General features: G+C 41.7%; 1 protein-coding gene across 3 annotated transcripts in view; it reads right to left on the bottom strand.

Moving 5' to 3' along the window:
- Fam110b (family with sequence similarity 110 member B) overlaps window positions 1-27,770 on the bottom strand; it is a 133,614-nt gene that overhangs the window by 32,415 nt on the left and 73,429 nt on the right. For 2 of the 3 annotated variants that reach the window (XM_052176033.1, XM_052176032.1), the window contains one exon: window positions 26,792-26,878. The exons of the other annotated variant lie outside the window; for it this stretch is intronic. The gene's annotated coding sequence lies outside the window, so the exon portion shown is untranslated. The remainder of the gene's footprint in view (window positions 1-26,791; window positions 26,879-27,770) is intronic. 3 annotated transcript variants of the gene reach the window in all.

Raw genomic sequence — 27,770 nt, 5'->3', positions numbered from 1 at the left:
TCCTGGGCTCGGAGTGTGCAGGCAGCAACAGATCTGGCCACCCCTCAGCTTTCCCCTGTCTCACTCTTCTCTGCTGTGTTCTTGAAGACTGACTTCACATCATCTCACTGGGGATGGCATTTGAATCAGCCCTCCTGGCTCTCCAGAAAGTACTACACTGAATGTTACCAGCTCTCTTACACGGTTTGCCTTCTGCTTTATCAGACTTACGTTTTCTAATTAGCTTACCTGTTATTGATTCCCCACCACCTCAAACCAAACAATTAAAGGATTCTAAGCACAACTGCACTCAAGTGCTATACGATAAAACGGGCAAGGAGGCGCTTAACTTTCAGTCATCCCAGGAGGGCTTGAGAGCTGTACTTTCCGGCCTTCTCAGCTGCCTCCTTAAGACTGACCGGCACGCGGCGTGCGTCCAACAGCAGATCCCCAGCGCCATGTGCATGCCAGTATGGAGAAGCCTGAGACTGTTTTAGGGTAACAGTGGCTCCTAATGCTCTGTAGTTTATTCTGTCTTTCTGCCGCTGGGCTTGGGAATGATAAACCTGAAGAGATACTCTGGATAAAAACAAAGTAATTTAATTGCATTGATAATCTCTAGTTTATTATCATGACAACTAAATTTCAGTGTCTGGGAGGAGGAAAGATGAAGCAGAGGACTGTTGCCCACGGCTTGCTGCCCACGGCTTGCTCAGCCCATTCTCTTACATCACCCAGGACCACAGGCCCAGGACTGGCTCTGCCCATATCAACCATTCTGATGGAAACACTCCCTCAGTTGAACTCCTCTCTCCAGACCTCTCGTTTGTGTTGACAAATAAGAAAAGATGCACCACCACCACCTCCACAAATGGGGACAAGGGGTCATTTTCTGGAGATAGGAAAGTTAGTAGATTTTCATGCTTAGTGTCCCCTTCATTGTATAGCTTGGTTGGTCTCTTTTCTCTACATTCCCAGAGTACAACACAGTATATGGTGCAGAGTTTATGAGTATCTGTTAAATAAAAATGAACTGACCAAATTCAAAACACTGCCAAGTGACTGAGCTAGGTTTCCCACCTGGGCCTTTCTGACTGGGAAGGCACGTTCATGAACACTGTTGTTTTGTTTGTTTTCTTCACTTTATGCTATTTTTGTCGGGAACCAAGTTCTCTGTTGAAAAGCATATTGGTAAACGAAATCTCTCAAGGTATGCTGCAACACTAGTGATACTGTGAGCATGGAAAATGAGGCTGAGCGGAGAGCAGCCTGAAAGGAGATCCCAGGACTCCATCTGTATCTCCAGTCACTGAACACTCGTCACTGCGAACACAGCCGTGTCATCACGTACAGAATGTATTGTTTACAAAAGCAGCGAATGAGTAGTAGCTTTTACTAGGCAAAATGCACACGAAGGAAATTCTTTTCTCTAGTCCTGAAAAACAAAACAAAAAAAAAAATGGAAAATGGACCAGGAAGGTCATCTGTGAGGAACCAGACAGGGCTGGGAACCCCAGTGGGCTATTAAATATTTAGAACACAGTATCAAGGTGAGCCAACCATTTTGACCCATGTAGATTAGTCGACCATTTATACGGAGTCCGTTACAAATTAAAACACAACTTAGTTAGGCTTTCTCTATGCTAAGAAGTAGCATGGTCAAAGGCAACCTGAGGAGGGAAGGGCTCCCTTCATCTTGCAGGTCTCAAGTCACACTCTGTCACCTCAGCAGTGATGCCTGTTCTCAGTGACACAGTTGCTCATGCCTAACAAGACAGGAAACAGTCCTCATCTCCCAGGATTGTGAACTTAAGGAACACATGGGGAGTGTCTGGAAAATCCCTCCGTCTTATGGCTAGTTCACCCTACAGAACATCATACACAAATCTACTGCTTTGTCTTTCTCTTCCAACCCTTGTCAGCAAATACCCTGTTAGACTGAAGTCTAGAAAGATTACGTGGAAAAAACATTATAAGAATAAACGACTCATAATCTTTAGATAATTTGGTATGCTGCATTGTCATAACTATTCTACGCAGCACATTGTTGCTGAACTCCTACCATGCCTGATTTATAAATTAGATTTAGCGTAGCCATTTATTTATACATCAAAACATAAATTATGGGCTTGGATACCTGTGGCTTACGACATCTGTTGAGTCATATTGGTGGGAGTGGGAAGAGACTGTTCCATACCTAAATTATGCAACTTGTTTTGGTACATAAGAAGAAAAATGCCTGTTTCAGTTTTCAGTCAGTGGGAGAAGTCTCTAGTCATATAGGATGACCTCAGAAAGCACAGAGTTTCTGAAGCCAGTGTGAGGCTTGCTGTGGAACTGGAGGGCAGGGGGCGGTGTGAACACTGTTCAGAACGCTAGTTACACTGTATATAAACAACAGTATGTTTAAGGAAATTCTGATTTTCATGAAAATATGCAAATTGTTCTTGCATCTTTACCATTATAAATAGTTATCCACTATAAATCAGTTTGATGCTTAAGTAACAGCTAGTACAGATTCTAGGAACAAGTCTCCTAGATTAATAAAATGCCTCCCTACAGAGGGACTCTATCAGGACTGTGTCTGCTCTACACCACAGTCATATTCTAGAAAAGTATAGGCTCTTTGTACAAATACTAGCCTTTGAGTTATTAGTACTTTTTTCTCTTCTGAAGTGACAGGCTGTGCTCATTAAAGACCCAGAGGTCAGCCCAGAGCAGACTTACTATTAGTGGGCAGATGACATTAATGGCTGGACACCCAGAGATACTCTCAGGCACAGAATCTCCAAATAAAGTGACATGGACTATAGCAGGGCACGAGCTTCTTAAACAGGGGGTGACACTAAAAGTGACTTTGGTTCCCTGTCTGCTTCCTAACACTGCAGATAAGATTCGAGTCTTACATCATTACAGCTAGGAGACCCCAAGAAATGATATTCAGGATTAATAGCTGGGATGTGTTCTTTATTAGCCAATCTTTCCTCAAAACTGATTTGCGTCTTTATTGCTATGGTCTGAATGTGACCTCCTAACACTTCCAGGGTCAAACTCAATCATTGTTGCAGCCACATTAGCAAGCGTGGACTGCAGAAGGCCAGCAGCCCAGGAAGGAAGAGCCCTGTGGATCTCCCTGGAAGAAGAGGAGGAAAACTGAGTTCTTTCTCCATCTACTGCAAGGACCTAGTAAAACTGCCCATCTATGAACCACGAGTGGGACCTCAAAGGAGACAATCTACTGCCATCCTGATTTTAGTTCAGACTTCTGAGAAGTAAATTTCTACTGTTGGAGCCATGCAGATTATGGTCTTGATCACAGCAGCCTAGACAGACTGACAATGAATTGAAAAGAAACCTTTGAGCATACCTTGGGATCACAAAGACGAATGTTTCCCCCAAGGCTGCATCTGGGAGCACACTGCTAGAAACTGCTCCCAGGCTGGCAGGAATAACTGTTCACAGGGACTAGCCAGGATGAAGCCAGGCTGCGAGCAACATGACACAACTTACCAGGAGAGTCCGGGCCACTCCCACTGACCTTTAGCTCTATCCTGCCCCAGGAGAAAGTTACCACCTCCACGAAGAGGATTTCAGTTTATTGCTAATGCTATTAATATTTCCTTAAGGCCACGCTTTGAAAACTTGGACTTTAGAAGTCTCTCTTTTTACAAGGTGATTTTCTTTTCAAATGAAAATGAATTAGAAGTTTATCAGAGATTATGAAGCTGTTGATATGAAGATATTAATTTTAAACTTTTACATTGTAAGTGAAACTGTACTAAGAACTATGCAAACAAGATTAAATTTTGTTATCAATGACTTGTGCTTGAAGTGTAACCAAGTCAAAGTGTAAATACTCAAGGGCAAACTTAATTAATTTGTATCAGTTAAGTAAGGAGTAGCACTTGCCTAACACAATGTCACCCACAAAGTAGGTGCTACTGGAATGGGTGAGAGAACTTAGGACACCTCCCTCCATCCCTACGAGTTGTTAGAGAGAGTAGAACTTCTCAGTCACTAAGGGAGATTAAAATAAACATTAGCTAACTAATCACTTTTATTTACAGAGTGGAACAATTTATTTAAATCAGTATTTAATAGAATAATTGAAAAGCAATTATGTATGTGTAAATATAAATCCAATTAACTATACATTAAACCTCTGGGGGGAAAAAAACCTTTCACACTGGTATGTACAGATTTTTTTCTAACTATTTTTCCATAAATAAAATAACAGAGTTCAACAACTTATATACCACTTAAATTGTACTAGGCATTCCAATTCTATGTGCATACTCTGTTTCTATGTGCACTCCTTGGGAGGATGAACAGAGGTTATATGGGAACAGTAGAGAACTTCATACAAAGGACTTGAGCACCTTTAGATGTTGGCATCTGAGAGTCCTGGAATTAATTCTTAGTGGAGTTGGTTGCACATTTCTGCTTACTGATCTTTTGTACCTGTTGCATAAGCATTTGGATGTCTATGGCTTAGATTCCTAGTGTACTTTCATGTCCAAATTTTCTCAACCTCTGTCCAATAATGTCTGCTTACCCACTGTAAAGTTACTGCTTCTCTCTACTGAGTTAAAGAGCCAGGTAACTAAAAATTTAAAATTCACATTAAAGATAAACAAGTAATAATGTATTGAATGAGGCATGGTGTCTCAGGAACAAAGGGAACAGCCCCGTGAGGCTGGTCCTGACCTCAGAACTGGCACATGTGGGCACTGGGCGGCTCAGCATTCACACCTGCACTTAGAAGACTGAGTGCTGTTTGCAAGAAGGGATGCTCAGCATGCAAATAAATTCAATACACGAAATTAAGTTTATAAAGATTAACACATTCACATTACTCAAAAGCAGTATTTTCCTAACGAGAACTTAAGAATTATTATAATCAGGTAAAAATGTACCTGATCAATCAGTTTATGCAATTATACATAATGCTGTACTGAGAACAATAGCATTCTAACAGAGCATGAAGTACTCCCTGCTGGGTTCCAGTGCTTAGACTCTGTCCTCCCTGAACATCCCCCAAATGCAGTCTTGTTTCCCTTTCTATATTTTCTTAAAATATTGGGCACAATCTAACATGGTTGCTTTAGTAAGTTAAATGGTTTGTATATAATCACCTGAATTATTTTCTGTTGTTGTGATAAAACCCCATGACCAAATATCAGAAAGAAACAGTTCATTTTGGCTTATGGTTGCCATGGTAGGAAGGCTTAGCAGCAGGCATGGCCTGGCGGCAGGAGGCTGAGAGCTGACATGCCAGCTACAGGCTCGGAGCACAGAATGTGGATTGGACATGGACTGAGACTGTCTATCCTCCAAGCCCACTCTACTGACATCCTTTCTCCAATGGGGTCATATCGCTTAAATCTCTCCAAAAGATCCAACTGGGGACCAAGTGTTTGTACATCAGAGTCTACTGGGTCTTTTGTTGTTTTATTTTTGTTTTTTGAAATAATGTCTCTCTGTGTACCCGTGGCTGTCATGGAACTCACTTTGTAGATCAGGCTGGACTCAAAACTCAAAAGATCTTCCTACTTCTGCCTCCTGAATATTGGGATTAAAGGTATGCACCACCACTGCCTGGCATACTGGGTCATTCTTCAAACTGCTACATCATCATTCTGTGAAATTTTTTCTCAAAAAAATGAAAAAAAAAAAAGCATTTCTTTCAGTCCACTTTTCTACTCCATTAGCCTGCATTTGAAGGGGGGAAAGGGAAGCATAATATTTAGCCAACAATGGAGCTGAAATAATGTTTTGAATTTTCCAGAATAAAAAGCAATCCTCCTCCAAGTTTCCAAATCTCAAGGAGATTTTTAGTATTGTATTCTACTGTGTAAGTATTGATAAGAAAGTATTATATATTTCAAAATTATTAATAATAAATTTCGTATCTTGTAGCCACACACACAGAAAGTTAGATATTTAAGGCAATGGGTACATTAACTGACTTGATTCAATGACTCCACTACTCTATTGGTACATAATGCCACTTTGTACTTCAGACATTTAGAAAACTATAAATTGTCAAAGTATAATAACAAGGAAATTGAAAGAAAAAGAATGCTACCAGGTAGGAGATAACTGAAATACAGACACTTTCCTTAAATTTCAATTAAATGTTCATTATGAATGAATCTGTACAACACGTATTTTATATTTTTAATCATGGTGCCAACACTTACATCTTCTGTGTGACTTACATTAGCCATTGGTTCTCTTAGGATTTAAAATTTCAAGAATCTTAACCAGTGCCTTTTTCTCTATCATTAAAAATGGCTAAGAATGTCATAAGGTTTCTGTATAAAGGTTTCCTCCTTTTTTTCTAATCACAGAAGTTAATAGTCTTTTGTTTTAGAACATGTTAAACTAATAAATACACATCATAGCTTGTTACTCCCACCAAAACACGAGGGACGCCAGAGAACCATGTACTCTGGACGGCTTCCTAAATAAATACTGATCAATCCATATTTTTACAGATACCCAAAAGCAGAACAAAATTTCACTCATTTTGAATCATGAATTATTTCTTTGGATAGAAGCTTCAGGTCTTCCCAGGGCCTCACGTATCTGTACTTGAGGGAATTGTTTCCCTGGCTTTCCCTGGCAGCACAGGAAGAGACTATTCGCTGGTCACAGAAGGGGGGCGTGGCAGCTACAGCTTCCTTGGGTCCCATCCCTGGGCTTCTGAATGAGCACCCTGAATAACCACAGTGCGCGTGCAGGCTCCACTCACTCTAATGAGTTGGCTGCATAAAAGGCAGGTTAATGGCACGAAGACTGCAGGATGTTATTTAGTCTGAGGGTGAAAAACCAGGGCAGGCTGCCGGCACTGGCAAGTCTACAGCTCCTGTGTCTCTGGTGGCACTGGAAATGCCTGCTGGCCTGTCAAGTGTCCTGGGCATCTTGCCACTGTCCAGGATTCCTAACCTTCTTTCTGGACAGTCTTTCTACAACTGTGGAAGTGGAGCTTGGGTAGGGGAAGCGTGAGAGCCTACCAGCCTCCAAGCTGCCCTCCAATGGAACCCTCTTCATTCTGCCCAGCCAGAGACAGCACAGCCTCTGGGCAGGATTAGCACTGTAGAAAAGGAAACCCATTTTCAGGGCTGTTGTTAGGAACAGCTACTGTGTCTTTCTTTAAGACTAATACGTGAATTAAGCCCTGGGGCCTTCAATAGTTCTATTTTCATAGACTCTTGCCATGGCCAAATTTGTTCAGAAGAAAATTATTCTTGTAAATATTATGCTAAATTTGTCAAACTGGATTTTATAGTCTTTCTTGGTGCCAGAACTATAAAGAATGTGGAACTTGACCTAAGCTTCTACTAATTCATTTGGTCCACTGACAAAACATATTTATGGAGCAGGGAGTTGTGGCCCAAGCTTCAGATTTTTGCTTGAGGTGGTGTGACACACAGACATGATACAGAGGTTAAGGTCTAGTAGAAAAATATTAAAGTGACAGAGGTTGCCTAGAGATGCCACTTGTACACATAACCAAGAAGAGTGTTCTACAAAACCTGCTGCTCACTGTTAGCCAGGTCAGGTCCTCAGCAACAGAACTGGCCCCCATGAGTCCCTACTAGGATCTGAAAAGGTTAAATGAGTTGACATCATGCTGCCATGTGCCCATGCACACTGGGCACCCCACACCCCACACAGAACAACCCACTTGCAGAAAAAGTAATGATGTTTGTGGGATAAGTATAAAAGAATTTCTTACATGAGCTGCAGCTTAGCAAATGCTGAAGTAGGAGCAGAGACAGGTGTGCATGCTGGGAACGTGGAAACCTTAGAGCAACTTAAGGGGCCATGAAAAGCCAGACAAGGCAGGCTGGGAAGTAACTAATGAGGGAGGACATTGTGGCCACACGCCCCACACCCTGGGGTGGATATTTCAGGATAAGGGCAGCAGCAATTCCAGGACAGCTGATGTCCCCAGTAGTCCAGAAAGTACCATGTGAGATTCAAGGTTAGGCTAGGCTTCATGTGTATCTGAGTCAAGCCTGAGAGTAAACCTGTCTGAAAGCAACATCGGCTTTCTGTGCACCGATCAGCATCCCAAAGGTCGGGCACAGCAGCACCCACAGCGCCCAGTTGTCCACTCTTCCTAGTCTCCGAGTCACTCTTGCGTGTGGAGCTTGCTCTGTGGACTCCGAGAAGCACAGGAGGGTCATCTGTTCATCGCATCTGTACCTCTTGGGGAATACTGAGGATTCTGTCACCATGTCTGCCACTCACTGCCTGCAGGGGATCATCTTCTCATCGCCACATTGACCTGCCCTGTTAGAGAGCATCTGTGTCTGCACCCTACCCCTTACTGGGTGGCAGAGGGTCATCTAGCCTCCACATCTACCTTCTCTCAGAGCTGGAGACAATCTTCTAGTCCTCGTGTCGAATATCTTTCCTCCTGAGATACCTTATAGCTTAATAATTCCTTATAGGAATCTTTACTTCAGACTCAGACAAAGTTTTAGAATACCCTTGACAGTCTTTTTTGGGGTGGGGAGAAGGTAAAGTTGGTAAATATAAAATATATTACATGAAGCTAATTATAAGTTTATGTCTATAAAAGGCCTGAGCCTCAAAAGGCCAAAACCCACTATTTCTTGTCTGTTGAGGAAGTCACTTTAGTAAAGCATTGAAAAGTCAGTATGGAAAGACCCCACTCTCAGATGGACTCTGAAATGCATCCCTTAATGTGATTTAACCAACTTGTGACAGCACAGACATTCCTCAAATAACATAGGGTATTACTGCATGTAACCAAGCATTCTGTTAGTACAGGGCTTTCTGGGGCACAGTAAAATGAAGCAGTATCATTATGGGCACGCAGGGGGTGCTGGGAACTATCTTACAAGCTATAATCAAGTTTTCTTCCTAATAGAATAGAAATGAATAAACTATAAACATCTGAAGCTCTTTATATTAGTCATTATGGTAACATCTTCCAAGATCAGTCGATTTTGAGGTTGTATAGTTATATATTATAAGGTTGAATGATACAAGCTTTAATTATTTTAGACTTTTTGTATGTATATTAAAAAGACATCAGACCTTTGTATGTTGATGACCTATACTAGCAAATGAGACCTGTATTCATAGCTCCCATGAGACTGGAACTGTCATTAGAACTTGATCTGTCTATGGCCTCGCTTGGCCATCTGCCTATGGACTGTACTAGTAAAGCCCTCCCTCTGACATACAAACAACAAAATAAACTTCAGACCACAAAACATTTCACTGAAAAGTACCACAGAAGCACAAGTCTTTGAATTTCCAGTTTTTAGATTTCTGACCCTTTAAATGACAAATACAAGAAGGTCCAATGCTCTGCCAATACTAGCCTCCCCTTCCTGAATCTGTGAGGTCAGCATCCATGGCTCCTAAGGGAGGAGCATGCAGTACAGACAGGCAAAGCTGCCAGTGCTACACCTGCGTAGGTGCTTCGCAGGTTACTGCTCCGCAGAAAGAAGAGTTCGACAAGTATTCACATTAGATTATGTATCAAAAGTCATATAAAGATGATTTAAAACCAAGGGCTAAGTATGTATTAGCGTATATGCAAACACTGCTATTTTACATAAGTGGCTCCCTGAGGGTTTGGTATCTGGGAGGATCCCTGAAATAATTACCTACATTATCAGCAGGCAGTGGATTGCCTTTAAAAAGATACCAGTGTACTTGAAAATGCTTACAAATATAAAGGATTATGGGTGAATTAGTGTTTTAGCAATATAAAAAAAAATGGCAAGGGCAGCACCTATCTTTCACACGGTCTTTGCTTTGCAAAGTTCTAAGCATAAAAATAACCATATAACCGAAAGCAGTACAATTTGTGCTTAATGGCAAAATTATGACCGTTCTGTGACTCTTAAATATGTCCTATCATTATAATGAACACATAATGAAGATAACTTAAAACACTGTAATTGACAAGCACATTGAGTGTGTGTGTGTGTGTGTGTGTTTTATTAGGACTGGTTGGAATAGAGCCTACCTTTATTCTATCACAGTGCACACAATGTAGTGAGCATCTGTTCTACACTTGGCTGTCTGTCCTTTCAAAGTCAGAGTCAGCTTCCACTCAACCCTTTACAGTTACAATGATTTCCAAGTCTATCTCTGGTGACTCCTTTGGTGGAAAGCTTGGTGATGGGACTGGTTTTTGTCTATTTGTTCTGGTACAGCTGATCCTTTTGGCCTTGTGCTGGCTAGTTTATGTCAACTTGACACATGCTAGAGTTATCTGAAAGCTAGGAAGGTGAGTGAGGAACTGCCCCATAAGATCTCGCTGTAAGGCATGTTGTTAATTAGTGATCAATGGGGATGGCCCAGGCCATCCATTACGTGTGGTGACATCTCTGGGCTAGTGGTCTGTATTCTAAAAAAAAAAAAAAAGCAGTCTGAGAAAGTCATGAGGAGCAAGCACTAAGCAGCACCCCTCCATGGTCTCTGCATCAGCTCCAGCCTCTGTATCTGGTTCTTGTTGTGTTTGAGTTCCTCTCCTGACTTCCTTTGATGAACAACAGTGACATGTACATGTAAGCCAAATAAACCCTTTCCTCGCCGACCTGCTATCTGGTCAATGGTCTTTCACTGCAGCCACAGAAACAGTTATTAAGACATGTCACAACATTCCCCATTCACAAGCTATTAATGTGGCCTTCACTAAACTACTCTTGTTGGGCAATAGTCTCTAGGAACAAGATCCGGTATACTGGCAAGCACCTATAAATGCGGTTCAAGTTTCACCTCCAGAAGTACCACTTCTTCTTCTGCACTGCCTCCCCACACTGACCTACTGTTGGCAGTCTTCTCTTACTAAGTGTCTGTTTCTGTCCAAATTCTCCTGAGTCAACACCGAGCAACAAGGAGGCCACACCTCCACAGCACTCCTGTCTGTGTGCATTGACTAGAAGATCACCACAGTGCCACCATTGGTGGGCTACAAGGTCTGGAAAGTGCCGCCATCACCACCCACTGCTGAGGACAGGCAGCCACTACTGACACACTGATCTGTAGAAGGAAGAGCTGATGCTGAGGCTTATGTTTTGTATACACACAGTCATCATTAGCTAAATTGGAACTGTGGTGTTGGGAAACTGGTTTTTATTGGGACTAGAGCACAATTAACTGGAAATCATACAGACCAGCAAAAACTAATGATTAGGAGCAATTTAAACCCACGAGACACATTGTCCAAACCCAACAAGCTACAACAGAGAACTGCTCATTTATTTATGCTGAGAAAGAAACCCCCAGCTTCCCAAGCTTTGCAAACATTTGAAATTAAAGAATATTTGAATATAAGAAAAATGAAACTAAGAATCTATAAACCAATCCATTCTTTCACATTCAATAAAATCAGGTAGGAAATGGCAACAGACACTGGGTACTTCATATATACCGTCTCCCTTGAATCAGACAACCCCGGGGGGGAAACTGAGGAACACTACAGTGAAGCAGCTTGCCTGATAGGCCAGATCTCATCAGGTAGCTGACCTGTGACACAATGCAGATGCAGGGTTTGCCTCAAGCTTAGGTAACAGGCAACTCAAAGTACTTTTAGGAAAACACAAGTCTTATAAACTGTCACATTACCCATATTAAGATATGGTTTCCCAAGGCACCTAGTCCGCTTGTTTCCCAACAAGTCTTGTGCTGTATGCCTGAGAGGCATGCTTCAGAGGAAGGTCACTTACTGTAAATTAGGCTATGGGGAAGACGCCTGCTCATATGACACCTCTTCAACACACCCAAAAGCATGCTGTGCTAGATGCAAAGTTACCTATTAAAGCCTAAGCTGTACAGTCAGAGGATGGGCTCTGTGTTTACCTTTAATGGGATGGTTTTCCATTTTTAAGAAATCACTGAGACATTTTACCTGAGAGTCTCTTTGGAACATTAACTTTTTGAATATTCAGAGTGGTTATATGTGCATATAAACAAACACAATTTCAAATATTTAAACAATACTGTAAAAGGAAACTGAATATAATAAATTCTTGACAGCATCTATCCTATAAAAATAAAAACTTGACAAATTACAGGAGTCATTGCTTAAAATTATTAAAATAATGTCTTATAACAGAAAGCTAGAAAGAAGTTGACTTTTTTAACACATACAATACATTTATATTATTTGAAAATATGTACAACCGCTATCTATTTATCTTTCAATGGATCGTTTCTCTCTGGTGTTCTCAACCAACTCCTAATCATTATCATGTAAAGTTAAGGCATCCTTCAGTCCCCATCAGAGGCCTTTCTGTTTGTGGCTGATAATGATCAGAGAGAGAATAACCAACTATGGACTGGTTAGTCCTAAGTGGAACATATGTATCAACCCTTGCCCCAAAGGCTTAGGAATCATTGCAGAGGAGATGTGGAAAGAGTGTAAGAACCAGAGGCAGGGGGCAACCACAAAAAACAGTGTCTTCTGTCTACACCAAGGTGGGTGCACATATGAACTTACAGAGATTGTGACACTATGTGCAAGACCTGTTCAACTCCAAACCAGTTCAAATCTCAGCATTGGCAACTGTGAGCTACTGGAAGAGAGTGAGGTTTTTTTTTTTTTTTTTTTTTTTTTAGGAACAGAACCCCTGGTTAATCAATTGTGTTCCAGTAGAAGGCCACACATCCAAGAATGTCTGGGCAGAACAAATTGACTTTGATGGGGGTAAGAAGACATAAAGTTGGGTGGGAAAGGAAATGAGTGTAGAGCTGGAGAGGATGAATATGATCAATACAGGTTGCATGAAAATATCGAAGAAGAAGAGGAGGGGGAGGAGGAGGAGGAGGAGGAGGAGGAGAAGAAAGAAGGAGGAAGGAGGAAGGAGGAAGGAGGAAGGAAGAAGGAAGAAGGAAGAAGGAAGAAGGAAGAAGGAAGAAGGAAGAAGGAAGAAGGAAGAAGGAAGAAGGAAGAAGGAAGAAGGAAGAAGGAAGAAGGAAGAAGGAAGAAGGAAGAAGGAAGAAGGAAGAAAGAAGAAGAAGAAGAAGAAGAAGAAGAAGAAGAAGAAGAAGAAGAAGAAGAAGAAGAAGAAGAAGAAGAAGAAGAAGAAGAAGAAGAAGAAGAAGCACCCTCAACCCTGAACATCAGCTTATAAAGGTCTTGCTACTATTTTTGGAGAAAGCAGGTAGATCTAGTGTCCCTTTCTACCATAATTCTATATTACATGCCAAGATATGTTACCCAATCATGTGTTTTGCCAGGTACACCTTGAAAGATGAGTGCCACAGTTAAGTCAAAGGCTGCAATATGAGTAGTCTGAGAAAAGATGTCTCCTATTAGCCTTTCAATTATTTACCTAGCAAATGCAAACTGAGGAAGCCCAGGTCACAGCAGAAAAAGCAAGCCAAGAGACAGTTTGGCTTCTATTGAAACTGAGTTCTCACTGAGCAAGGAAATGATGCAGTGGCCGAGAGGATGACTATAATTAACATTAACACTGGAGATTTTTAAGTTTCAATATTGCCTGTGAACCTTGAAAAACAGCATAGATATCAGCCAGTCACTGCTGCAGCTCCACACAAGGCTCTGCTGTCTCTCTGGGGACTTGAAGGACCCTGTGCTCTGGGATTCTCACTGAGACAGTGGCTACTGCCTCTTGGTTCCCAGTATAGACTCGGAGCTTACAGGATGTAGGCACCAACAAGTACAAATAGTGCTTAGAGCCAACGTGTCTTGTTCCGTTAGAATTATGGCTGCCTCGCTGGCTGGAAACATCTGTCTACCACAGACATGTTATAGTGTAGTAGTAAAGTACGACTGAGAAATAAATTTTAACAATGTGTATATATTAAGTAGCACTAACTGTCTGCCTATTAATGTGGTATACCAGAACACTAAGCATACCCAGCAGGAGCAGAGATCAGAGGAGTCACGCTATAAGGAAGAGTGGAGCAGACCAGGAAAGGAAGCTTGCTCTCCCAAGTTTTAATGATATGCTTAATGCTGCTATTTATTTGGAACTTATATTTCTATTATTTAAAATTTTTGGACGGTGTCTGTATCATCTTAAAAAATACATTTAAATGTTTATTTGCATCCCAATTCATTATCACCAACCACTGAAGACTTCTGATCAACTCCTGAGATATTTCTCTCACCCTTTTGTTAAGGAATGAACAAGAAAAGAAACACTGCTACAAAACCTACTGTCAATGTGGAAAGTGAAGTTATGTATGCATTGCCAGCACTGACACAGGCAGGATAAATATCACATCTCTCCATAAGTATTTTTGGATTTAAAGTAAAAAAAAAAAAAAAAAAAAAAAAAGCACAAACAGTAGAGTTCAACTATATAATGTTACATTCTTCCAGATGTTCTTCCCAAGCCTAAAACAGGATGTGCCATAGTCAGGCACAGTAATGGAGGAGCCCTCCCGGCAATAAATAGCAAGCCTGCCTCAGTATTAGTTACATCACATTTAATAGCATCTGATATTTGCAATTTTATATAAGTACTTAAAAAATAAAACTATAGTCTGATTCTATGTGAATTTTTATTTTCTAAAACTAGTATAAAGTTCAAATTCCATGAACTGGCCATAAGGGTTTATAAACTAGTAAGCTGTTTCCATGGCAACTGGCTCCTTTGCAGTAGAGAGTTCAGTTCACATTTATCTTGTATCCCAGAGACCAGACTGGGAAAAGAGATGCCTAAATTTTTGGTTTTCAGGTTAAGTAGCAGCGATAATTTGGGATAGGGCTTTGATTTTTTATAAGACTGTCAGGTGGGGAAGTTGGCATTAATATTTAAAAGTTACCTAATCTTAAATGTTTCCCTATTCTTTGATATGCCAAAGACCATTAGGAGATTAGAAATATTTTCTTTAGGGTAAGCTAGTGTTACAGTGATGCTCAGTTTACTTCAAGTCATGCTATGACTTACAACCCACTTGATTGCAAATTTCTGTTGTGAAATATTGGAAGAGAGAGGCTACTGAACCACAGATGGGGCACACACAGCCACATGCACACACATGTAACCTCATATGTGCTGCAATGAATGGGCTCTATCCCCAGGAGATTCCTGTAGCTGAGGGATGAGGGATTCCTGACCACTGTCCACTCACATAAGGCAGAGGCTGTCCTCAGCTGGAAGACAAGGAGGCAACTGTGTGCACCCTGAAGTGAGGTGGGCAGTGTCTTCATGGGCATACTTCTCCAAAGAAAGGCGCTGACTCTCCTGTGCTTCAGACATAGCTCCTGGAAACAGATGTAACGATGGCCTTGGCTCACACATCCCCTTTTGCTGTAGACCTGACATGTGGCTCAGGTGTGATGAAATGGAGGCGTGGTGGGCAGAAGGCCTCCCTCAGAGGGAAGGGAAAGCTATGCCTTCAAAGTTATCTTGAGGAGAAGACGGTCTCATAGGGAAACCTGGCTTCCAATTTTCTCATCTTTTGAGAGGGGACATGGTGAAGATTAAGAACATCTTGGAAATGTTTTAAGAAGGGCAATAGTAGATGTCATAATTACTGCTGCTGCTGCTTATAATTATTGCTGTTACCATCATTAAGATTAGGTAGTATTCCTTCCCAGGCTTTGTGTGGTGTGAGGGGGTGTGCACACGAGCACACGTGCACGTACACCTGTGGCAGGGTGGGGCAGGGAGGGACCAGGAGGGTTGAGTCATACCCATCTTTACAGGTAATGATATAAAATCACTCAAGTAGCTCAGAGGAATGTTCTGAAGAGCATAAACACCTGAAGATTTGTTTAGAATAAAACTAGCAACTTGCAGGTATGCTATCCAAAATTTGTTGATTTATGAAAAGGACAGAGAAACGTTACACATGTATGATTCTAAGCAGCATCATAATGGCAAATATTAGGGTTTTTTGATCTGCCTGTTTCTCTCTGTTGGGGGATCAATCCAAGCATCCTATGCATGCTGGCTCAACTCTAGCATTGAGTTATATCCTGGTTCTAGAAATGCTTTCTTCTAAACCTTACCTGATGGTCCAGAGTAAATAAAGAACTATTTAAACTACTGTAATGAATAACTCAGACTCTATAGTATTTCTCAAAGCCTACGCATAAGCTATGTATAATGTTTAGTTTTCTCTCAATAAGTGTCTTTTCATATTGTCATACTTTCATGAGCTTTATTTTTGATTAAGGTCTATGTATCACAGCAAATTGAATCCTAAAGCAAAACCAGAGCCTCTACTGGGGAAGACTGAGAAAGAGAGTAAAGCCCTTTGGATACTTAGTAGAAGGTGACACCTATGAGTTCAGATCCTATTACACACTTCTGTGGGAAGGGAGTCCACCCAGACCCTTGTAAATACATTTAGCCATTAAGACAAAATTAGTGTGACATGAAGATACTTTATATGCAAAAGCACAATGAAAGCAGCCATTGGATAAAAGCAACAGCCATCTCTCTTTAGATCCTCAATGCAAATACCAAGCTTAAGAAAGAACCTCAATGTCCTCAGTACTGTAGAAATAACAGCCTCAACACAGATGACCTTCAAGTGACTAAGTGCTTTACGATCCTTTTAAACTAACATCCCCTGGTTCCAGGGGACAATGCAAGGGGTTCCTGTGATGGGCAGAATTAAGACCCATAGTAGACGTGAGATAAAATCACTCAACTATGAAGGTTTTTATTTCAGCTCCTCCGTCCTTCGTTGGGCCATTTGATTATCCTCCTAAAACTTCAGAGCCAAACTGAGAATTTTTACCGCTGCTTACGGAATATTCATGGCACTAGTTCCTCATGCTGTCAGAGAAAGTATTTATGTACAGGAGAGAATAAAACTGTTGAAACAACAAAAATGCCACAGATTTATAAGGGATCTTGGTTATGAGGCAGCCAATAAGCAGTGCTTACCTTGCAAGCCCTCTAAACCAAAGGCCAAGATTAAAAGAAAAAAAGGAAAACAATAGCCGTCCTTGATAGTTTGTGGATAAAATCTCACTTCATCTTCACACTGACACTCTCTCTATGGCATGCTGCAACCAAGTATGAAGGCATCATCCCGAGATGATGTTCAGCTTCCTTCCTAGGTCCACATACATTCCAGTGTACACCATCAATCAGCAATCATAAACCTTTCTAAAGTCTGGGAAATGAGGAACTATCACTTGGTTTATTATATTAACATCTATACTCATTGTATCCTGTAACAGGAAACATAAGCACTCCCTGTACTCAAGCCTCTTCCAGAAATGAAGGGAACACAGATAACGTTTTATAGTGAAAAAGGGGAATTCACAGTTTAGAATTTCACTATGAAAGACAGACAGTCCTGTCTAGAAACATCGTTCTATTGCAGGAGTTATAAAGCAGATATATGACTTTTAACATCACTTAAAACTGGGAATATATCAAATCAGTTAAATAATGTTTATGGCTGAGGAATACTGGGGAGAAAGACTGTTTTATTTAGACTCACTAGATAGATGTACACATATACACATTAAAGTGAGATTTAACAAAGAGGCTAAATTATGGTCATTTCTTAAGCTTAATTATGACAGATATAATCTGAATATATTAGAACAGGGGTACATTTTGACATAATCTGTATATTGATTAAAATACTTAAAATTTTCTTTACTTTATTTGGCAGCTCTTTTAGGTGAAGATGTAGGTTCTGGTGACTAAGTACTAGGTGTTAGGGAACTTTATATCAGAAAAAGACTCTTGACCTTGGCCAAGTCACACACCACTAATAACAACTGGCTCGTGCCTGTATTGGTTTCACTGATTCTACCTTTGTGCTGGCTTAGAATGTAATAACTTGGTGCTGAGTGAATGTCAAGGTGGTTTTGTTTTAGCTGTAGGTTTCTTTAGAGGAGCAGTTTTCAACCTGTGGGTCACAACCCTTTGGGAGTTGCATATCAGATATACTGAATACCAGATATTTATATTATGATTCTTAATGCTAACAAAGTTGCAATTATGAGGTAGCAAATAAGTAATTCTATGATGGTGGGCACAACAACATGAGGAACTGTATGAAAGAGTCGCACACATTAGGGAGGTTGAGAACCACTGCTCTAGAACCTAACTGACATGGAAAATAGTGTGTAACACAGACTGTTACAGAGCAGAGTGGGCTGGAGGAACCCTACATTTTTACTGTGAATCCCCTAACTCTGGTACTCTGGGCATCATCAGTGGCATGTAATTCCCCTGTTCTCCTGGTGAGCAGGTGCAGCTCTGATCCCAGGGGTCTAGTTGTGGAGCTGCGATGAACAAGGAAAGATGGACTTGTACCTTAGCCTTTCTACTTATGACCCATGCAACTACCTCATCTACAAAGCAGAGATGCTAATTGTCTATTCCTCGCCACTCAAGTCTACTGAATGGAAGTGCTTTGTAAACTGTACAAGCCTATGACAAAAAGCACTTCACAGCAGTGTCCGCTATATCGGCAGTCTCAAACCAGAGACCCTAGATGAAGTCAGGTAATCTGAACTCCAGAAAGCTAGATAGCCCTGCCACAGGGAGGGCATGAACATGGTCTTTCTGAGAAGAATATGTAACAACCATGCCTAATAAATGGGGAGCCATGTCTTGGTCCACAGTATCAAGATGTTCAGCTCATGGACCACTCCCACCCTGCTTTAAAGCAGTGATGGCACAGTACACCCTGGTGTACACCCTGGTGGCCTGTGGTGGAGAGGCTCTGTTTACCTCATGGTGACTGGGAAGGATAAAAGAAGAGGAAGGCACTGCGAGCCGTGGCAAGGGCACAGCCTAATGCCTATCTCCTTCACACTAGGATCCCCTTCCTCAAGGACTGTCAGAGCTTGAGGGAGGCAGAAGAGAAACAGCACCCTCTCTTTCTGAATCAGTCTTATTAACTTTATAAACATTTAAGTCCTCTTTACTGAGCCAGATCAGTAGATCCAGAGTTAAAACCAACTTGTTACTCTTAATCTGCCTATCATCTCCCAGAATGCTCAGAGAACAATGAACTACAGTATTGGATGTATGATGATTAGCAAGCACCCTGTGTGTACTGCCACACTAACAAACGCCCAGTACGAGGCATGCACCTTCTCTCAAGGGCCTGTGAGCACCCAGACTGCCACCTTGAGCCGGTACGCATGTATGTCTCATACTTCCCTATGGAGGGAAGAATGAGATGGAATTTCCTCCCAAAGTAGGCCTGACCCAGGCACAGGGTCTATTTGCAGCTCTATTGGCTGTCAGGTGTCTCTATGATTTCCAGAGAACATGGTATTATCATCCCCAGTGATATTTCCTATATTATGTTCATTAAGACACTGATCTATTATGGACATTTAAGAACCATGTTAGGGGTTCTTCTGCTGTGGAGAGACACCATGACCATGGCAACTCTTATAAAGGAAAGCATTTAGTTGGGGCCTGCTTAGTCCATTATTACCAATCACAGCAGGAAGCATGGAGGCACAGAAGCAAACATGGTACTGGAGAGGTAGCTAAGAGTTCCAGATCCAGAGCAATAGGCAGAGAAGGACACTGGGCCTGGCTTGAGCTTCTGAAACTTCAAAGTTCCCCCTCCTGTGACACACGTCCTCCAACAAGACCACACCTACTTCAACAAGGCCTAGCTCCTAATAGTACCACTCCCTATAAACCTATGGGGGGCATTTTCACTGAATTAAGTTTCTCCTAGTTTCTTTTTTGTTTGTTTTTTTTTGTTGTTGTTTTTGTTTTGGATTTGTCTTTTTGTTTGTTTGTTTGTTTTTTTCTGAGACAGGGTTTCTCTGTATAGCCCTGGCTGTCCTGGAACTCATACTGTAGACCAGGCTGGCCCTGAACTCAGCTGCAAATGGATTCAACCTTCTTCAGCACGCTGGTGCATTCGCAGGCTGATGCATTCGCAGGACTCTGTGGTGCTGGAGGATTCAAAGGCTGCTCAGTCATTTGCCAAACCACAGAATGAGAAGAATGTCATGCTTACTTGCTTACATTTGCTTATATTTTTGAGCTGGTATTTGTGGTTTCAATGGAAAACTTGAAATGATTTTATCATATACTTTGAAATAAAGCATAAAATTGCTTGAAGAAAGTACTAATATACTATATACCACTTGTATATAGACAGTAGCAGCATAGAGTACTAACTGCCCATTATAAGGCCCGTTTATGAAGGCTGGTCCTAGAGTGTCCCTCTTGTGAAGTGTTGGGACCTTTGGTCACAGGGATCGAACCTTGGAGATTAAATGACCCTCATCATTCTGACTTGAGATGTGATGGATTCTGTAATTCACACTGCCGGGAGGCGCCCTCATCTACTGCTCTTACATGAGCTGAATAATTTAAGTGCTATGTCTTCGGCCTTCTAAAACCAGGAGCTAAATAGACTTCTCACTACTTTAAAAGTAGCCTGCCACAGGTAGTCTGCTATAGATGGAATGCTGACCAACATGTATATTTTATGTTAAGTTAGAAAGACATTTGTTGTACGAATTACAGATTTGCTAGATGGTTAAATATTCTTGGATTCTGATAACACACAGGGACATGTGCATTTGCACACACACATATAAACACATACACACACATACAGAAGGGATGGGGGAGGGGAGGGAGGAATCAAGAAGCCACCCTAACTGTAGTGTGACATATAATTCAGAGAAGAGTAACAGACACTGACTTCAGACAAGACTGGAGATATTAGGTAACTGGTGGCTCTGTGATATAAATGTATTAAGACATAGGTAACTGTTAAATAAGTTATGAACAGGGGAGTGAGACAGTAAAAATTTCCAGTTGGCAATTAGAAACTGGACAGGTTTGAGAATAGAAGCTAAAAGCAGAAAACTGGGAAGGGCTAAGTCATAACAGAGTTTTCTGAGAAGGAAAGATGGTCAGAGCTTCAGGCTGCCTCGGAGCAGGGTCTATAGCACCTGATGTGCGAAGGAGCAATACATGAAGATTAGCCACTTAACAAGGCTTGCTCTCTGAAGGTTTGCTCACTGCCTGCCATAGGGAATGGTGTGTGAGAACTTAGCATTGAGTGTGTCATACAGTTAGATCCATTGTCTTCATTTCTTTTGCCACCGTTTTGATAAAAGACTCTGACAAAAGCAACTTAAAGCAAAAGGATTTCTTCTGCCCATCATGGTCGGGGAGTCAAGGGGAGAGGGGATGGCATCCTGTCATACAGAGTCTACAATCAAGGCAGACAGCTAGGGATGCATGCGAGTGCTCAGCTCACCTCTCCACTAACACCATCCACTGTCCCTGCTCAGGGAATGATTGATCTCACGGTTAAGGTGGGCCTCCCCTCATAAATTACCCTAATGAAGAAAATCCCTACAGGTATGGCTAGATGCCCACCTGCCAGGTGATTCTAGATTCTGTCAAGCTGACGATTAACACACGTCATTTCAAGACAGGGACACTTGGACAATATATTAGCTAAAGAGCAGGCATAGAAACAGTGGTGTCTCCTTCACTGACAAAGAAGACCTTCCCAAAGACAATGGAATGCAATCTGAAGTACTGTCAGGTTTTCTGTCACACTTTCAAGAGCAGAAACTAGTTCTTGAACTAATGGAACAGAACTGAGTTTTTAATACATTTTCATCTCGTGCTATGGAAGCACGCGAGCAGAGTGAGGAGTACACACACTCCAGGACTCGCCAACCATGTGGTCATTTGCACGTGTGTCTCCCTGCACGTGTGTCTCCTGCACATCTCCGTGCATAAAACACTCTTTCCCCCCATACCTAGACATGGCAGTAGACACTTCAGAGGTTTAGAAAGTAAGAAGCTTTGCATTGCTTTGGTATAGCCACCAGGCCTGCCTTCTTCTGGAATGTGCATGCTTGTGCATGCTCGTGCAGTCTCATGCACCAGTTCTCAACCTTAGCCTCTTTATTTCCCTTCTCAAACACACGGGATCATTCTAATACCAAGCTAGATATCCCTATTGCTCTTTTTATCATTCTAACTCTATTTCCCATTTGATTCCCATTGGCCAAATTCCCACAACCAAGTTTTCTGTCACATTTATTACTCTTTTACTGCAAAGAAGCCAACTGGTGTCAAGATTAAACAGGTTTAACATTAGAGCCCTGGGTTCAATCCCAAGGTTGCCCTTTGGTCTGAGGTTTAACCTCATTGATCCTTGCTACAGTGTGGTTTGGATTTTTAATGTTCTCCACAGGCCTGTGTGTGTCAAAGGTCAGAGTTAGATCCATTGATAACTGGCAGGTGGGCATTCCCAGGTTATGATATTGGGTAGTGATATGCCCTAGAGTAGGGAGTTAGGCCATCAGAGGAGTATATTTTGAGGGGCCTCTAGGAAGCTACCCTTTTCTTCAACTTTTGTTAGTGATAAAGTGACCATATTGTTGTGCCACATGCCCCACCCCCACCCCGTTAACAATGGAATAGCACTCTCAATTAAAAAGCAATGAATCTGTCGATCACACACTGGAACCTCCAAACTGTGTGCCAAAGTACCCCCTTCTCTTTACATATCAGTTACTCCAGGTATTGTGCTATGCTATTGAAAAGCTCAGGAACAAAGCCCCATTTCCCTCCATCCACAGGAAGATTCTAATGCTTCCATTTCAGGGTGTGAGTGAAGGGCAGGGGTGCTGTGAGTCACCTCCAGCAGTGTTCATTTCCAGATGATGGGCTTAAGTGCAGCCTGGCCTTCATTTCTGGAGATTCAATCCAGCGACTATGCTGAGCATGATCTATACTATCATGATCTGTCTCTAGGGTAATTAACAACTGTGTATATAAGACAATAGAATTAGTCTTTTACTTGATTAAAGGGGCATTTGAAATGTGTCCGATATCTTAATTGGTAACAATATTATAATCAATAATTCTTAAACCTCATAAGAAATATGTATTAAACTCTCAAAATCTGGAAGTACATTTTCTGTCCTAAGCAGGACAATTTTCTTTTAGAGAATGAACTATCTTCCATTTACTACTTCTTACAGAAAGCTTTTTAGAAAAACATCTAAAACTTTAACTGCTTTTCCAAGCAATGCCCTCTCTGCTCCTCATGTTAAAAAGCTCTGGTTGGCCGTGGGTCTCACCACATTAGCTGGCTTGCCAGGTCTGGTTCCTGAGGAGACCTTGCTCAAGGTCAGATGAGAGGGCCCAGGAGCGCCCCACCTGACTGTGCAGGGGAAACCTGAGCTGAGTCATTCTCTCAGCAAAGAGCTGTTCTGGGAAGAGAAAAGCCAGAGGTGCAGTTATGAAAGGAAGCTGAGTCACCATAGGGAACACAGGGCTCTTGATGGAGAAAACACTGAATCCAAAGAAAAGAGGAAGTTTGAGAAAAAGTAATACAGCGTTTGAGTCAGGACCAGTTAACACCGAAATGTGTTCCAGGGCTGTATTTGCTTTCAGTGATTTCTCAAGCTTCTAGTAGGTACAGTATGAAAGAATTACAATCTACCTCACAGAAGTTTTGAAGATGTTGACTTTTCAAGGAGAAACTGACTTTATCAATTCTTAAGTTTGATTATTAGAGCAAGAAACTAAAAACAAAAGGAGCTCTAAGTTTGTTTCCTGACGCTGCAGCCTCTTGAGGGCTGCTCATCTCAGTAAGTGGTGCCCTCATCTCTTTTCAAATGATGTAAGCTCAGGGCTTCTCTTGTTCTAGGATAATTACACTAAAAAGACAATTGAGGAAAAGAGTACAGTGAGCTCACCCTCTCTCCTATCATCCCTGCCTTCCCTTCCCTGTTTAGTTTCTATAAGCCATTTCAAACACCCAGTATCTATTTTAAAACAACGTCATTCTAAGAACACTGTTGAGAACACTGAAAAATGCTGGTGATGTGAATATATATGTAATCACAGGGATGCTAACCTATACAATGCACAAACTTAGATAGCAATGGGGGCTAAGGACCATCAGGATGCTAACCTATACAATGCACAAACTTAGATAGCAATGGGGGCTAAGGACCATCAGGATGCTAACCTATACAATGCACAAACTTAGATAGCAATAGGGGCTAAAGACAATCAGGATGCTAACCTATACAATGCACAAGCTTAGATAGGAATGAGGGGGCGGGGGGGGGGGGGGGAGAGGGGTTAAGGACCATCAGAATGCTAACCTATACAATGCACAGACTTAGATAGCAACATGGGTTAAGGACCATAGAGATACAAAAAGAAATTGGTAGACAAAAGAACATGGACAAAAGTAAAACAAAACACATACTTCTTACTTTTCTTGCAACACTTAAAAGAATGTTTGCTCGTTATTTATGAGAAAACTGCAAAGGATTACATACACAACTCTAAGTAATTTTTACTCACTGACCTGACCCTATCAGAATTAACCAGAGGCATCCTGAAAAGGCTTGCTCTAGCATTGTAGGGGCTTACCAGGACAGAGAAGTAGGAGGGGGTTGATAGGAGAATGGGCGGAGGGAAGAGGGCAGAGGGAACTTATGTGAAGGGGGGAACTGGGAAAGGGAAAATCATTTGGAATGTAAACATAGAATATAGAAAATAAAAAAAAATTTAAAAAAGAATTAACCAGAAGCAAGGCTAAGACTTAGTGTGTATAGCCCGGCTGATGTGTGGATAAACCACGCTGTTCAATCTTTCTAACTATCCAAACACAGGATCTGGATCAGTAGCTCTGATAAAGTGCCACATAATTACTTAGGCCCAGGAAGGTAACTGGCTGCCAACACTGGACACCAAGAAGAGAAACTCCTCTCTTGTGCTAATGCTGCACCAAATACTTTCCTCCCCTTCCTATGGCTGGACACCTTATCAATATCTCTATTGACTTCCTGCTATTCTCATTTGGCATTTGGGATAAGATGGTAGACAGACAAAAGTGATCAGACCAATCCATCTGTTTGGTCAGAGAATGGGAGAGCTGAGGTCTCTCTGTTCCACAGAGCTCGAGAGCTCACCGGTTATTTTCTTGTCTCTAGGGATGCAAGTACAATTGTTCCTTGCAGGAACCTGTTGAACATACACATCGTGTAGGCACATATGTGAATAAGGGTAGAAGGATCACAACAGGGGCTGAAATGTCATGGTTTGTGTCAAAGCTTTCAGGCATATAGCACCCTGTCTCAAGATACCCCTCAGTAATGGATTTACTAGAATGATGATACCCCTAGAACACTGGCTATCAACTTTCCCAATGCTGTGGTGAGCTTCCCCTAACAATAAAATTATATTCATTGCTACTTCATAACTATAATTTTGCTACTGTTATGAACCACAGTGTACATATATAGCTCTTCTAATGTTCTTAGGTGACTCCTGTCCTGTAAAAGAATCATTCAGCTCCCAAAGGGGTCCAACCCATGGGCTAAGAACTGCTGTTTTGGAACAGGGCAGAGAGGAGAATACAGGACCAGTTGGAAGCATTCCCTGCTAAATCCACCTGTGCTGAGCTACAATTCTACAGCTCTAGCTCTACTAGGGTTAGAGAAAGAAGACAGTGAGTTCTGTTCAGCCAACTGAAGGCCCAGCTTCCATGTGAGAACCTACATCTAAGATGATGGTGAATAAACCTCAGGGTGCAGTGTTGAGGGATGCCAGGGGCTTTTCCTAAAATCAGTCCCATGCTGAAGATTGAGGAATTCCACCCTGATTAGGCTGATTCTTCCTTGGCAGCAGAGTTAGACTGGGATGTTCTTGAAGAATTGATAACATCAGCCAAGTATATCTTAAAGAATGCAATAGAAGTAGTCATAAAATGCATGGTGGACTATGTAAGCAATGACACATGACACATACATGCTGGGAATGGGCTGGAAGAAAGCTGTCCATCAAAGTGAAGGCCATGTTCACCTGCTACGTGGTCAGAGGTTGCAGCAATGTTTCAATGGAGGACCTTTCCCACTTGTCTCACAGAATGAGTGACTCAACTAGAGAGATAGGCACGATTTTTCTAGCCCTTCCCAACATTTTTGGGTGATAACATTGATCTCTTTGTCCTTCTAGAAAGGGATCCATTTGCTTCCTATCTAGCTGCTGTTTATCCCTTCCTCAGCCAGTCCTTGGGTAAATGTGTCTGTCTATGAGAGGAGAACCAGAAAGATCTCTGTGGTGTCTCTGTTTGTGGAAGAGACCAGAAGAAGACCTAGGAATGGTTGGCTGAGCACCTTCAAGCACCTTACGGCCAGGTCTGCAGGTCTGGCTGATCTGTAACATGTATCTGGCCTTCTGTGTCTCAGTTGCAAGTGCAAAATCCAGCCTCTGTCCTCGTCACTCTAATTCTCATGATGGTCATCGGTAAAGCTCACCACATCAGCTCCCAGGATCCACATCCTCATCTCCTCCCCAATCTCAGAGAATTTACTTCTTTTTTATTAAAGACATTTTATTTATTATATGTATATGAGTGCACTGTAGCTGACTTTAGACACCAGAAGAAGGCACCAGATCCCATTACAGATGGTTGTGAGCCACGATGTGTTTACTGGGAATTGAACTCAGAACTTCTGGAAGAACAATCAGTGCTCTTAATCACTGAGCTATCTCTTCAGCCCTGAGAGTTTACTTCTCACTCAGGAACAAAGAGGCTCATTTCTTAAGCCTCATTTCTTCCAATTCAGGCACATAAGTAAAGCCTTTTGAATACCTGGAAGTTAGTGATAAACATTCTGTCCATAACAAATGGCAACTATTAGCACATATGGAGATAAGAAATGAGAAACCTTGGTGATAGCATCCTGGTCATGGCTGGGCTGAGAGCAAATACGTAAAAAAAATCCCAGGCTCTTTGTCTTGATATAACAATGGCATAGGTTTCAGAGGCAATCAATATCTTCTGCTTAGAATGGATGAAAGCAAAGCCATACACTTACCTAAAAGGCAATGAGTGTTTTATGGAATGCAGACAGAAGCCAAGGAAAACCCTCCTTGCTTAAAGCCCTCTCGGCAGCAGGAGGTATCTGAAAGAAAAAAAACAGCAAGAGAAGGCTGCTAGTGTCTTCTTATTTGGCAAATATATGGAGACCATTAAATGTATTCAGCAACAAAAAATGATAATTCCATTAAAATTAGCTAATATATTTAAATACTAGATAGCAGACACGCAAGTAATACAAATGCATTCACTTTGTTGTGCATTTTATTTATAAGGTACTTCTACATTTCAACCCCCACTTTACTTTGTTTTTAGAAGAGAATTTCACACCAAGAACAATTCTACAGAAAGACCAATGTGAAGTGAGATGAGAGAAATCACAGCAGCACTGGCTACTGTAACCACTCACAGAGCAGGAGACCCAGCCCACCCAAGGGAGACCTGGGTAACCAATTGGCAGCCTGCAGCAGAGATCCAGGTTGCCACAGGATGTCCCTGCTACAAGTAATCTCTTCATTCCTCGTTCACTCATTCACTCATTCATTCAGCAAGTACTGACTGAGCATTTTCTACGAGCCAAGTACTGTTCGAGTCTCTAAGGGTTTAAGACAAAAATCTGTGATTTGTTGGAATTTACAATCCAGCAATCCAGAGAAGAGTAATTCGGGAAGAAAAACAAACTAAAAAGACAAAATAAAACAAAACAAAACAAAAAACCCAGATACCATCAATGTCCTGCTAACACTCGGGCACTTAGAACCACCTAATGGGAATATGACAGAGGACCCTGGAGAAGCATGTTCCAGGCAGAGAGAAAAGCCAAGGTCTTGAGGCCACCTGGCCTGGCCGTGCAAGGAACTCAAAGGTCAAAGGGTGTGTGTGTGTGTGTGTGTGTGTGTGCGCGTGTGTATGTGTGTGTGTGTGTGTGTGTGTGTGTGTGTGTGTGTGTGTGTCTCAGCAGGGGGATGACCAGTGCA

This window comes from Apodemus sylvaticus, chromosome 3, assembly GCF_947179515.1.
Source record: "Apodemus sylvaticus chromosome 3, mApoSyl1.1, whole genome shotgun sequence".
Classification (NCBI taxonomy): domain Eukaryota; kingdom Metazoa; phylum Chordata; class Mammalia; order Rodentia; family Muridae; genus Apodemus; species Apodemus sylvaticus.
This window is presented reverse-complemented; position numbering and strand designations above follow the sequence as displayed.